Source organism: Megalopta genalis, chromosome 15 (genome assembly GCF_051020955.1).
Source record: "Megalopta genalis isolate 19385.01 chromosome 15, iyMegGena1_principal, whole genome shotgun sequence".
Classification (NCBI taxonomy): Eukaryota; Metazoa; Arthropoda; class Insecta; order Hymenoptera; family Halictidae; genus Megalopta; species Megalopta genalis.
Window position 1 is genome coordinate 2,297,747 of NC_135027.1, and position 14,261 is coordinate 2,312,007.

The following is a 14,261-nucleotide window of genomic DNA, read 5'->3' on the forward strand; positions in this document are numbered from 1 at the left end:
AGTTACGATATTTATATTGTGGGTCCAAACGGACCCGAGCCTTGCAGCGCGAATGTTAATTGCAATTTGCAGCAGCTAGCTGCACGGTTATTTCTTCGCCGATAGTTCGAAACTAATAAAAGAGCAGTTTTAATGTGTTTGCGGTTCGCATTCGATCCGCGCATTATGATTTCTCCGGTGGTACAATGGTTTTTCCAGTCATACTATCGGAGAATTCATTATAGCTGACGTATCGCTTCGTCGTAGAATTATTAACAGAACGTAGCGACAGTTTTCAATGAATCGCTATAATGAGTTACGACGTCGATCAAGATTATGCTTTGCCACGGCGGTTGAGTCATCGAGTGAAAAAACTTCTGTCTCCAGCGATCACAGCTGAGTCAATTTGCTTCGTTAATTGTTCTCTGTTAACGTTCAGCGTATTCAACGGCTCGCAGAAATTGTCACGGATTCGTAGCAACGTAGGCCAAAGTACGCCCACTACATAGTCGCGTTGAATTCTGGCAACGTTAGGTTTGTCCATCTCATTGCGAATGGAACTAACTCGGTTTAAATTCGGATGTCGCGTAATGAACCGGCCGCGCAAAAGAGAATCCTCGGCGAGCTTTGTTCAACTCCTGACATTTTAGTAGGCTAATTTATGCTACTTAGTGACGTGACTCTGTTAACGATCAAACCTTTGAACTCGGAAGATCTTTTTGATGTACGCTGTCGCGCATGCAAGCATTTGAACGCTTGCGCGTTATTGTAAAAATATCAGTTAAATTGTTAGTACATTTCATCTTAGACGGTTAAATAATATGCCTGTAAACATTAAAAAATACTTCACGTATCGCTGTTCTGATTCAACGCTGAGACAATTGAAAAAGAAAACGCGATAATAAAAATACTGCTGGAAATTTTATAGGAATCGATAAATAGACGATCTATATTTTTATTTAGGTAGCTCACACGATTACAATATTAGTAATTCGGTGTCGTCGTATTGGTGTGCGAAGTGTCTTATAAACCAATTTCTGTGCATCGCGATCAGCGGAAAGAATAATGGAATAACGGAATTGCAGAATTAATACAGGGTGTCCCAAAAATGTTTCGCAATCCGAAAGTGGCGGGTTCCTCAGATCATTTGAAGCAACTTGTTCCTTTACAAAAATGTTCTCCGAGGCATCGTTAACGAGTTATTAACGAAAAACAGTGACCAATAAGAGGCAAGCTCAGCTGGCGCGAGGCGACCGAGCCAATGAGCGGAACTGGGCTTCGTGCGCTGGTTAGCTCGGTCGCCTCGCGCCAGCCGTACTCGATTCTTATTGGTCACTGTTTTTCGCTAATAACTCGTTCACGGTGTCTCGGAGAAAATTTTTGTAAAGGAAGAAGCTGCTTCAAATGATCCGAGGAACCCGCCATTGTAGACACCCTGTAGAAAGCGATCGCTATACACGATCCGAACAATTCATTTCGTAACACATTTGCCGTCAATTTCCAGCCTGAAGTAAAGCAGCTGCGAGAGAGGTCGCGGCGTCGACCGAGCATCCGGGAATTACTAATTTTCACTAAATTGGTAAGAACGTGGCCGGGCTCTCTCGCAGAGAAATTGCAGAGACGCCGCGCGACAATTACGTGCAAAAACAGAAGAGTGTCACAAAGAAATTCCGTCCACCTTGATTAAAGTCGGATCTGCTTCGCGTGCGATTCTGAATTAACAAGGATCCCCCAGCAAGAAGATATATTTTACTTAATTGCGTCTCGCGCGGAGAGACATCGATAAATTATTCTCGCTCGCGGATGCAAGAAGAAAGGAATCGAGGCAAGAAAACGGTAGAAAGAATCCGGTGGAAGCGCATAGGTGCTGCGGTTCCGTACGCCCGTCCGCTCAATATTTCATGCTCATTCCACGGCGAGGTATACTTCATTTCGTCCGTTGGACACCGGGGAGCAGTTTCATTTTTCCAACCGGCCGAGATGAAACGTATCAGCGGAGAGGCTCGAATTGTTAAGAACCGGTGCCTCGAGTAAACCGTTAAAATAGGCATCGCCTTCGGCGATTTTCTTTTTTTGTAACGTAAAACATTGTTGAAACCGTTCGTTATTTTCCATACATTTTGTTTTAACATTTCAAGATACGGCAAAGACTTCCTTACCTGCTGGTTTGTTTTTGTATCTAAATAATATTGGGTTGGTAACTAAGTAATTGCCGATTTGTTCAATGAAATAAAAAATTTCTTTTTACTTGGAATGAAGTTTAATCCGTAATGTATTTTCCATTTTGTTCGATGACCTTTTGCAATCTCTCTGACAACTTGAAAATTCCACGCTCGTAGAAAGTCTGATCCTTTTCGGCCAAAGACTGAGTTAAGTGAGATTTTACAGCGTCATCATCATTAAAAGTTTTACCACGAAGTGAGTTGTCCAGGCATCGAAATAAGTGGTAATCCGATGGCGCGAGATCAGGGCTATATGGTGGGTGTAACATCGATTCCCAACCAATATCCATCAATTTTTGCCGAGTGGACAAAGACGTGTGCGGCCTAGCATTGTCCTGCTGGAAAATGACACCTTTAAGATTGACCAATTCTGGTCGCTTTTCCTTGACCGCTGCATTCAATTTGTCCAGTTGCTAACGTTCACGGAATATAAAAACTAACGTAATAATAATAATAATAATAATTTTATAATATAACATTTCCGGATATCGAAAAAATGGGAGTGAGAGACATCTATAACTGAAATCGGCAATTACTTAGTTTTGCCAACCCAATACAACGATTAGATAAAAAATAATTGTCCGTCGGTGAAGTAACGGATGAATGCAACCGAAGGTTTCGTCAAGGTTTCGCGTTAAAAAAATCATTCATATTTGAACGGATTACTCGGGGCTGTCTGCTTAAGGTGGGCCAGGCACAGCCGCAAAGGAAACAGCTGCGGACAATCGCGTTCAAATAGGCTCCATTAGCTTGTATAAAGAGCGGCGGCCGAACGCGTGACGTTTAATTATGGGAAGCCGCAGAGCTCCGTGCCGAAACGATCGATCCGATCTAGTCGATCGTAGAGAACGTTTTCCTCTGGTCGCCGTTCCGGCGCGGCGGTTTGGCCGAACGTGGAGATGCGGCAAAATACGATCTCCAGGCGATGCCGATAAATCCTCTCGTAAATAACCGGCACGCGTTCCGCGCTGACAAATTAATTGTCGATGCGGAATACGGACGCGTTAGTCGCCAGCGAGGAGACCGTCTCCTGTAATTAACACCGTCATCGGGTGCGAATTGTTTCCGAACGGTTCTCTTGTAACAAAAAAAAAACGAAAAGGACAAGAAGAAAAACGACGGGATTGCGTAACGGACGCGACGGGATACGTGAGAATGAATGATTCCGCGAACGCCGGCTTTTTAGCGGTCTCGAGGCGTGAATGAAGAGTCTGTCGGGTTTATTCTCCGATGGTTCTGTGAAATTCTACATAATATTTGAACGGCGCCGCTTATGCAAGCAGAATTTAATGGACTCATTCTGCGATGCTTCTGTCAAATTTTAAATAATGTATGCAGGTACGTTATTAGATTAGACAGAATAGAAAGAATACAAGCATAATTTGTTCGCATATACGGGTAAGAAATTCTTTGTTGCAAAAAGGAAGAGATCGTTTGTATCCGTCACACGAGTGTGATAAAAATAAAAATAAAAATAAAAATATAATTATTATTAAATCGACTCCAAAAAAGGAACCGTTCTGCGGAATTCACATTTCTGTTCATCGTTAAATTAAAGAAACTGCACCTCGTCGAATATTATTCTTGATCGCGCTTGCATTCCACGGATTCTCGATGACCGCAAATGCACCAAAAGCTGAAAGACGTCAATTAGAAACAATCGACGCATTCGGTTTGCGGATTCTCGTCGTCGATTCTCGCGGCCAATAAAATTCGCAGGCATGGAAAAAGGAACGTCGGAAAAAGGAATAGGGGGAAAGCTGGATTTGCCTGTCGCGAGTTTGGTAAAAATTTAAATCACGTCTCGTGTGGCGCCCGCACGAAAAGCACCGCCGCTGCACCAGGGTGAGAGCTTCGAACTTTCCTGGCCCGATCTGACCGCTATCGGTCCCCGGTGCATCTGGAGGGAAGCCAAGTGCAACGTGACGCAACGGTGCGCAATGACGTGCCGCGGTGCATCGTAAGGATTAAACCATGGAAGACCGAGCGATCGTGTCGTGTAACGTCCGATCAAACACGGAAACAACCTGTCCCTCGTGCTTGTCGCGATTTACCGTTCTTGGAAACCGACCCCCGCCGCAGCAAACCGAACGCGCTTTCGATGCAGCCCGGTGCAGCACGGACGCATCCCTTCGGCGGGCGTCAGGAAATATTATCCTCACGGCGATACTTTTTTTTTCTCGTTTTATCGGTAGACTGCTGGATTTGATTTCGCACTTCGGTGCACTTTCGATGCGCATTCTACAAGGGCAATGATTCACCGCGGACGGTTATTGTCGCATCGAAAGGTGTAAAGCAATTTTAAATATTGCTGCCGTTCGATCTTTAGGAGAAATTTTATTTGAAAATTCCAGAAAGTATTTGGAAAATTAAGCGCACTTTCAAAATGCATGCTAAGAGTCCAATGAATTATTGAATTTATTTAGAGACAATTTATATGGAATTGAAACATATAAATCGTGTTAGATTGCTATCGTTTATTTTCTAGAATCATTTTTATTCGAGCATTCCAGTTACTTGGAACATTGAGGGCATTTTTAAAGTGCATCCTAAAATGGCAATGCCTTGTTTAGTTTATTTGAGGATGATTCTTATTGAATAGAAAGATGTGAAACTATTTTGAAGATACTCTAATTAATTTTTATTTATTTTATTTCATTCGCTTGAAATTGTATCTCTTTGAGTCGACGAATGCGGGCCAATTTCTCTTAACAATAGTAGAAATTAATAAAAAAAAAGAAGATAGTAGACGCGTCTTGAAATAATTTTAAACAAGTATACCGTAATCACATTCTGTTCTAAATATCAACTAGCCACGTGTCCGCGAAAGCATTCGGAAGCTGAAAATGGGAGAAGGTCGGTGAGAAAACGGCGACGGTGTTTTTGAAAAAATCGTAAAATTTGCGACCCGACTGCAGCGGCGAATGCGCGGCGCATTCTAATGAAATTCAATGGACAATCGATGTGCGCCGAACGTGGAAGCACCGTGGCCGGTTATTACTGCGAGATTTCTCGAAGCCGCGGTCCCCGCCGTATTTTAATGTATCGATATCGTTGCCAGCAGCCGCGGTTTATTTTCGTCGGTTGAGCAACCGAAATGTAGTAATAGACATTCCGCGCTCGTGGAGCACGCAGCATTTCGAATGATGTATGCGCGAATGCCGGGGCCTCCGCGCGGCATCGTGCACAAAGCAGCGGATTATTGCTGAAAACTGTCGGCCACTCGACACGTTAACACGCGCTCGGTTTACTGATTTCTTGTTTGAATCGCGTGTTACATTCCGCTCGGCGAGTTAGAAACAATGAGGTCCGCGCGAGAAACAACGCCCCGCGATTTACGCGTTCTTTCCCAACGCGTTTGTGTGAAAACGCGGGAAGCTTCCGATGACCGGATTCACTCGTTCACGCTTCTTCTTTTTTTTCAACCGCGCTTCTAGCACGGCACGTTTTTAATTGCGTTACATTTAAATAATGCCGAGCATATACGATGGGTATATGGTTACGGGGATCTATTTTTAATAATTGTTTTAACCGTTTACTGATTAATGCGAATTACTATGGACGCTTTCATAATTATTTTTACGGCTCATGCTACAGGTACACTGCTATTGATACGGTTATGGTTCACCACATCGCAACCTAATCTTTTTCTTTTATTGGTTTGGCAACTAAGTAATTGCCGATTTCAGTTATAGATGTCTCTCACTCCCATTTTTATGATATCCGTAAATGTTATATCATAAAATATTATTATTATTATTATTATTATGTTATTTTTTATTATCCGTGAATATTAGCAACTGGACAAATTGAATGCAGCGGTCAAGGAAAAGCGACCAGAATTGGTCAATCTTAAAGGTGTCATTTTCCAGCAGGACAATGCTAGGCCGCACACGTCTTTGTCCACTCGGCAAAAATTGATGGATATTGCTTGGGAATTGATGTTACACCCACCATATAGCCCTGATCTCGCGCCATCGGATTACCACTTATTTCGATCCCTGGACAACTCCCTTCGTGGTAAAACTTTTAATGACGATGACGCTGTAAAATCTCACTTAACTCAGTCTTTGGCCGAAAAGGATCAGACTTTCTACGAGCGTGGAATTTTCAAGTTGTCAGAGAGATGGCAAAAGGTCATCGAGCAAAATGGAAAATACATTACGGATTAAACTTCGTTCCAAGTAAAAAAAAATTTTTTATTTCATTGAACAAATCGGCAATTACTTAGTTGCCAACCCAATATTTTTCTTCGTATCAGTTGTCTTTTATTTTTTGGCAACTACTTATATGATTGATAAAATCTCTCATCTATTGTATCTACTATATACCTATTATGCTCGCTACAATTCTTCCCCTATTCTTCTTACTTTGTATTATAGTATATACATACATATATACATATGTATGTTTCAACTTATTTTGATGTTTCTATCTGTTTTTTCTTCTTTCTTTTCTCTTTGACTTTCTATATAAAATCTCTCGTTATTATTATATTATCATTCGTTGTTGCTTGTTCTGTAACAAAGGATTCTTCTACCCGCATACACGAATAGATTATTATTATAATTACCTTCGATCTGACAGCGAAATTACAGCTACAGGATCCTAGACGCAACGCGATTTTCTTATTAACGATCGAACGACGTTGATTTTACTGGAAAATATGTCGAAGATTGTTCATCAACGACTAAGACGAACGAGGAATACATCAACGAACGATCTCGAAAATATTTTTCAACGGCCAGCCATATTCCCGCGGTGAGACATTATGGACAATCGACGGACTCTTAATTAGATACTGAAACGGCGGAAAATTACCGTGACGGCCGATGAAACGTCCGATTCCGTGGAGCTCGTTTTCCCGCTAATTGATCGATGAAAAACAAAACGGGACGCTTATTCCATTATACGTGGATATAAAGCTTTAAGTTGCGTCAAAGATCGGAGTATTAATTTTTTTTTTTTTTTTAATGATGACGAAGAGATGATCGACACCGGGAGGAGTCGGCTTTGATTGCTTTCCTCTCTGAATTAGGGTGGACGAGCCCAATTACTGTGCCCTGTTTGCGGACTTCGGGAGGTTTCGGGAGACGCGGCAATTGGCCAGCACACAGTAACTGGGTCTCTACTACCCTTGCAAACGTTTATACAGGGTGTCCCGCATTTTCCCGTACATACTTCGGCCGTGTGTTCTGCAAGTAAAAATAAAACTGAAATGTTAAATGACAAAAAATCTATATAAAGACAGAAATACAAGATATTATTTAAATGTTGCTGAATATATATAACTGTATCTCAAAATTTCAAAGTGACGCCTGCCTTTGTTAACACAAATTCGACATGGACCAGTTATTGAATTTATTGTTGATCTCAGTTGGTTGCGATTTTGTCCAATCTTTTCGCAGGCGACGTTGTGTGCTTTTTGGAATTAATTCGTCCGTTTCACGCCAGCGTTATCACATCTTTCGCATTTCTTGTTTTTCTCGTAACTTCTCAACAAAGCAATTATTTACAGTTTGTTATATAACATTACAGCTTTGTCCTTACATGTGGAACACGCTTTCGAAGTATGTACCCTCTGTTTTGGAAATTAAATTGATCGCTAGGAACTAACCGGATGCTATCGAAATGATACCATTAAAACTATAACGACTAGAACAGCTTGCCGATCAATTTGGGGAGCGAAGAGACCTTAATTAAAACTTCATTCACGCCGATAATGATATTATTCGATCGACGATCTTGCGTCAGGGGTTGCTATCAGTCATGGGACTCGGTCGGATCGAGACCACGTCGGCTCCCGATGATAAATACCGATCGACCAATTAACGATGATCTTAATTCGAGCAGATAGGTCGGGGGGCCTCGATGAATCGAGCGAGCTCTCGAGCCCGGGTTCACTGGAATCGGTAAACAGCCGATGATCTTTGCAACCGAGCCGGTCCATCTAATCGCCGATTTTGTTTGTATTCCCCGATAATGGCGACTACTCGTGACCTTTGTCCCCCGGCATGGCGGACGCGCGGGTGTAGCTCGGACAGCCGAGAAAACTCGTGATCTCGATCGAACGGAACAAGCTTTACGACTCCGCCGGACAAACAATCCAATTAACGAGTTTTTCTAATGGACATTGATAAGAAGGGGCTACGAGTGAATGTTCGATACGGTTGGTCACGAGCAACTATGAAATCGGTTACACAATTTGACGAGCCGCGAGATCGGGATTTATCGTTGCCGCGAAATGCTGCACGCGGACGCGATCTAAATTTGGCCGGGCTCGATTGCGTAATTAATAAATTCGGTTGCGGTATCGGAGGCTGCGAATCGCCGGCGTGATAGCGGACACGAGGGCCGAATCTGGCGGATACCGGACTTTAAATCGCGATCCGGCCGGATCCGATAGAAAGTCTGCACGTTTTACGACGAGACGGTGTTAGCAGTAAAATCCTGCGGTTGCGATATTCAATATCGGAATTTATTAGCTCGTGTCGACCGTCCGAGTATCTAAAAATCTAGGAAAGTGTAATCGCGAGCCGCTCGCGGCTCCTTGCATCGCGATCCGAAAGAAAGTTAATGGGAAGTCGATAACTTTTACGGTGATACGACGCGAATAATAAAATCCCGTGAACGATATCCAATATCCGGCGACGTTATATTGGCTCTGCCTTCGAAGTGGCAGCGCCTAATAGTGTCTAAGAAACGAAACGATCTTGAACGCACGCTCAACAGCGAAAAATCAACGAATTATTCGACGAATTAACACTTTCACGATATCGCGCCAATAACCTCGAGAGTTTCATAAAATTAAAGTATTTAATACAATCGAATTCAAATTGCAAAGTTATACGGCATCAGTTACCTTTTATTAGCATTCTTACCTCTTGCGAATCTTAACAGAATTGAGAAGCTAGAATGGATTATATATATATATATATATATATATATATATATATATATATATATATATATATATATTATTAGATTATATATATATATAGCTTAGATTGGAAAGAAAGATAATTCGATTAGATAAGGAAGTGAATTTTTACATAATTCTGTAACGCACACATGGGTGACGCGATAGTCAAGGTGTTAACACTAGATTTACCGAGCACAAGAACAGCTGTTTTATATTGATTTATAAAAGAAACGATAAGATATTTATTCTGATTTTTAACAAGTGTTACTGTAACATTTGCTGTAAGCAACATATGAATTAAATAAATAACTCATAAAGTATCTTCACGATATGAATAATCATAAATTAAAAAATTAGTGACCCGCCATTTTGGCGCGCTCCGTAAATCCAGTGTTAACAACGATATTAAAAATTGTCGACGCAATCGGGATAATCTGGTCAATTTTTCCGAGCGATTACTTACCTGTAGCCTAACACAATAAAAAACAAATAAATTCTGCATCAATGAAAACGATCGTTCTAACGCAATAAACAAATGAATGTTTCCCACGAAAGTAATGGTAGGTTAAGAACGATGCATTGTTATCCTACTCGACTTCGCAGCCTCTTCCCGTGACTTCTCTGCGGCGGGATAATTATGTTGCGATGGTGATTGGATAATTGCACACCTGATAGATTTATTGCGACTACGACAGGCTTGCCGGCGTGCCGTGTGTGCCGCGTTTACGACCGCGCGATTAAACGGTAGACGGATACGTGTACACAGTCGAGTCTAGCCTGAAGTTTATCATCCTAATGCGACCTGGAGGCTACCGAAAGCTGTTTTGACAACCTTCCAGAGCCTCGGTACTGCCACGGTGGCCTCGGGAAATACTTTCTGCCGATTACGCTACCTCGGAGGACCGTTCCGAGGCGGTCGGACAAAAAAAAAAAGAAAACGAAAACATTTGCCGACGAGTCGTACCGCGAAAATTATATCGCAAATAATTGCCCCTCCTTTTATCCGCCGAATAAAAAATTATCCGGGGGGCAAAGAGCTAAAGCTGAACTGGACGAATTTCGTCGTGATTATTAAATTTTACGCGCGCGCGTTCGTCGACCAAAATGCTGACTAAAATATTCCTCGCGGCGATCGTAACACAGGAGCGTCATTAAAGTTAAACAATGACGTTCATTTTTATAATGGACATTAACGTGAAATAATTTCGTTCCATTTTACGAAGATGTCGTAAATGGGGGAAGATTTACAGTCTAGTTACGATCAGCAGACTTGCGGACCTTTCTGCAAAATAATAATTGTACCAATTGTAAGAATCGCGAGCCAATTAAAAGATTCGTGCGGTCGATATATTCTTCGATTTTTTAACCCGAGAAAGATAACCTACGTCGCAGAGGCGCCTGCGAAGACTGTTGATTTTTGTTAATTTTTCATAGAGGTCTAGTGATTTAAGTTTAAAATTACTTAAAATATAAAAAAAATATAATATAAATGCATTTTATTTTTACAATAATGCCAAACCTTTAAAATGACTAGATTAACTTAAATAAATATCCATTGTTAGTATAAAATTGACGCCTTAGAAAAGCATGCGCCTCTGAAGCGTATGGTTATCTTTTACGTACGTTGTCATATGGTTATCTTTCTAGGGTTAATTCTTTCACTGCTTCAAATTGCTTCTATTCGCTGTTGCGACAAATGCATCAAATTATTATCGTTATATTAGCATCATCTTCATCGTACGAACGTCTCGAAGAAGTATAAAAATCGTGCACTGAATTCGACGCGTTCTCATCAACACGAAGTAGAGATATAAGCTTTAAGTGTGAAGTATATAAACTATATAAAGTTATACAGAAATAAACATTTAATTGGATAAGAAAACGCGTGATTCGATAAACGGTGGACTGAGTTACGATTGCGTTCAGAGTCGGAAGCCTCGGAGAGGTATACTTTAATCAACGTCACATTAGAGTGCGCATTACTCAGCAAGAGCCATCTGGAAGTAGCATGTCCAGCAGGCGAAACGTTTATGCGCCGCTCCGAGGGCAATAAAGCATCGAAGGAGTAAACTTCGCGGTAATTGCTGTTTTTATAAATCCGCGGATGGCTACATAAAGTTCCATCAACTCCCGCAGCCGGGCTACGCGGGGAGGGTCGCGCAATAAAAAGTTTCTTAATTACGATCGGTCAGCTTAAGGTGCCCGCGCGATACTAACCAAGGAGTCGTCGAGCTAGATCGGACGACGTGAGGTAGATGTCCTAGTGATTGGACGTGCCCAGTCTTTTCAGATGATTTTAATGATGATTTCAAGTGAATTTAAACGTAGGATATATCGTACAGAAAAAATGTTACAGCACAGGGTTATTTTAATAATTTTCCTTTAATAATTCTTCTAAGAAGATCTGCTTATTTCTCGAACATATAATTGATTTGTACATTATCATAATTATTATTCCTTCGCTTTATCGTCCTACAATACAGCTACAATATGTTCTGAATTTTTTTATGAAGTACAGTAAATTCTGTCCAATTGTCTCTCAGCTTGTAAAGAAAAGTGGACAATTTTTTGTCACATTAACGGCTCGTTTTTATAGCTATTGGTAATCGACGATTATAAAAACGAGCCGCGAGGCTCGTATAACCGTATCTCCTCTTCCTAAATTGCTGATTTTCGTTTAGAAGCTGAGGGACAATTGGATAGAATTTAGTGTATCGCATAAACGTCCAATTCTCAGAATACTAAGAAACGAAACTTACGCCACTTGTCAACTAAAAGGCTCAAATGTAACTCGTACTAGTCAAATAAGTATCTCGTGTCGGAAATCCTATTCTCGATCGTCCAATTACTACGACGTTTGCCTAAATCGAGACCAAGCAGGGCTGCCGGGAAAATTCGTGCGAACACGAGGAGGAATAACCACGCCATAAAATCGCGAGGGCGCGTATTTGACGCGGTGCACGGCGGGTAATCGGGCCGAAAGCGAATCAAAGCGGCGATTTCGAGTGTCCCGGATCGTGGGTGCTCGACGATAATCCTCGTCACGTGTCGATTTCTGTCTTCGAAAGCGGTTTGATTATGCGCGCACCGCACGGCGCGGCGGAAACTCGCGGGACCGTGGCACCAGGCGCTGATTAAAAAAAAAGACCGACGCTCATGCAATATGCATACAATCAGCCGGCGGAGCCTCGAGTGCTCGGCATGCTTTATCGTTAATCTCCGCTAGCCAATTACAAACACCGTTATCGCTGCACCGCGTCATGCGAAAAGATTTTTCTACGGGCGGCGACGAATAACGCTCGCTATTCGGCGTTCGAGATGTGCGATTGTCATTATTGGTCCAGGCGATCGACCGCCTGACGGTACTCTGCATACCCCCGAGTTAGCTGGAACGATTTCGCACCCCAAGAATATGCACAGAAGAACCTCGTTTATCCGAACACGTCGAAGTATTATCCTACTAGTTATCCTTCCAGCCGTGTTTCTATCGATTCGGATAATCGAGGCTGCAGATTCATTCGGACAAGTGAGGTTCAAATGGCTCATTACGACTGATAACGCGAAAGAACGCGTGCAATTATTAGGTTGAGAACTATGAAACGGGCGTTGAATGATGTAAATCGCGTTTCGTTTCCATCTGGTTTCGGAGAAAAATAAAATAAAAATGGGATACAAACACGAAACAAATTTCACGAAATGAGTAAGAAGAATACCTTTAAAATTGATAAATAAAAATATCGAGCGCAAGTTACAATGAACCTCTCTCTCTCAGTCGCAGCTGAACAGAGATTAAACAAAAATGTCCGTTTCATAGCTTCCAACCTAATACTATTTCACCGTTCGACGTAATAACAACAACATCCATCGAAATATAAAACGATTTTCATAATTTTTAATATCATTCACGAAGTATGAAAAGCACAGATTTGTCGTGTTCCTTGAATACCACGAATTTTCCGATTCGAGACAGAAAGTAAGATTTAAGGATAGCGATAGATTAAAATTCTCGAAGGGAGGGAAAAATACAAATAAAACACGAGAGTGCTTGCGCGGGAATTTTTTAAGTAGATTCGTGTACAGACTATAAATCGACTTTTCCCACCTACGAACTCCGTCTAAATTTTTGAATTTCGACCCAGTTGTGGACATTCAAATTTAACAAGGAAGGTGGACGAAGGGGGCTGCGCATAGCAGAATTTCGAGGGAGAACAACAATCCGTGAATTCGACGAGTCTGTTCGCAAAAGCCGGTGTCTTTTTCCCGGCGTCGCAGTGTTCGCTCCGGATTCGACGAAACGTGAGTAATACAGTGATAGCTGTATTATTTATATGTTTTTCGGAACGTTGGAATATGATCATCTGCTTTTACTTTACACGTGCGCGTAGCTAAGTGGTCACTCTTTAACGCTACATCGACAGATTTAACCCTTTCGCTACTACGGGCCACTATAGTGGCCCTCCATAAGATGTCACTGAGGTACTACGGGCCACTATAGTGGCCTTCCATAAGATGCATTATATTGCATAATGTTATTTCCTCTCATACTGTAAATTAAAGAGCGCATGCTAAGACGTTATAAATACCCTGGAATACCCTTTATTTATAAATACCCTTTGGAGAGAAATTTTTTCGTACGAAAACATTCAAGCAGCTTGGGTTCTCCGCCGCGGTACTCCCGCTGACGATCGGCGTCGCGTAGCGTGCAGTGATGTCGCGGCGCTCCGTTCAGCGGAAGTACCGCGGTGGAGAACCCGCCCGTAGCGAAAGGGTTAAGCTGATCTCTATTCATATAAAACGTATGGTATAGCCGAGTACGCCGATTTCCACAGAAAACGTGATCGCTGTAAAGTACACATTTTCTCCGGTTTCCAAACAAGCTTTCAGGAAGAAATTCCCAGATATTTATAGCACCTCGCGCGCCTGTCACAATGTAATTTGGACATATTAGAATACATGAGCGAAATTTCACGGACTTTTATAACAAATTCGTAAATTTGACTTTAGATTTGTGTTTCGGCGAATGCGCGCCACTGTTGGCGCGGCGTCGCTGCGAGCGTATGGCGAGGGGCAGAAAGCTGCAATTAAATTTGCAGGCGATCGCCATTTGCGGCGGAACCGCGACGTTTGGCCAACCGTGG

The 14,261-nt window shown here is 42.0% G+C and overlaps 1 protein-coding gene across 4 annotated transcripts in view; it reads left to right on the plus strand.

Annotated features, from left to right (window-relative positions):
• LOC117228486 (sodium-coupled monocarboxylate transporter 1) overlaps window positions 1–14,261 on the plus strand; it is an 88,835-nt gene that overhangs the window by 41,349 nt on the left and 33,225 nt on the right. The window contains exon 3 of one of the 4 annotated variants that reach the window (XM_076526759.1): window positions 13,263–13,419. The exons of the other annotated variants lie outside the window; for them this stretch is intronic. The gene's annotated coding sequence lies outside the window, so the exon portion shown is untranslated. The remainder of the gene's footprint in view (window positions 1–13,262; window positions 13,420–14,261) is intronic. 4 annotated transcript variants of the gene reach the window in all.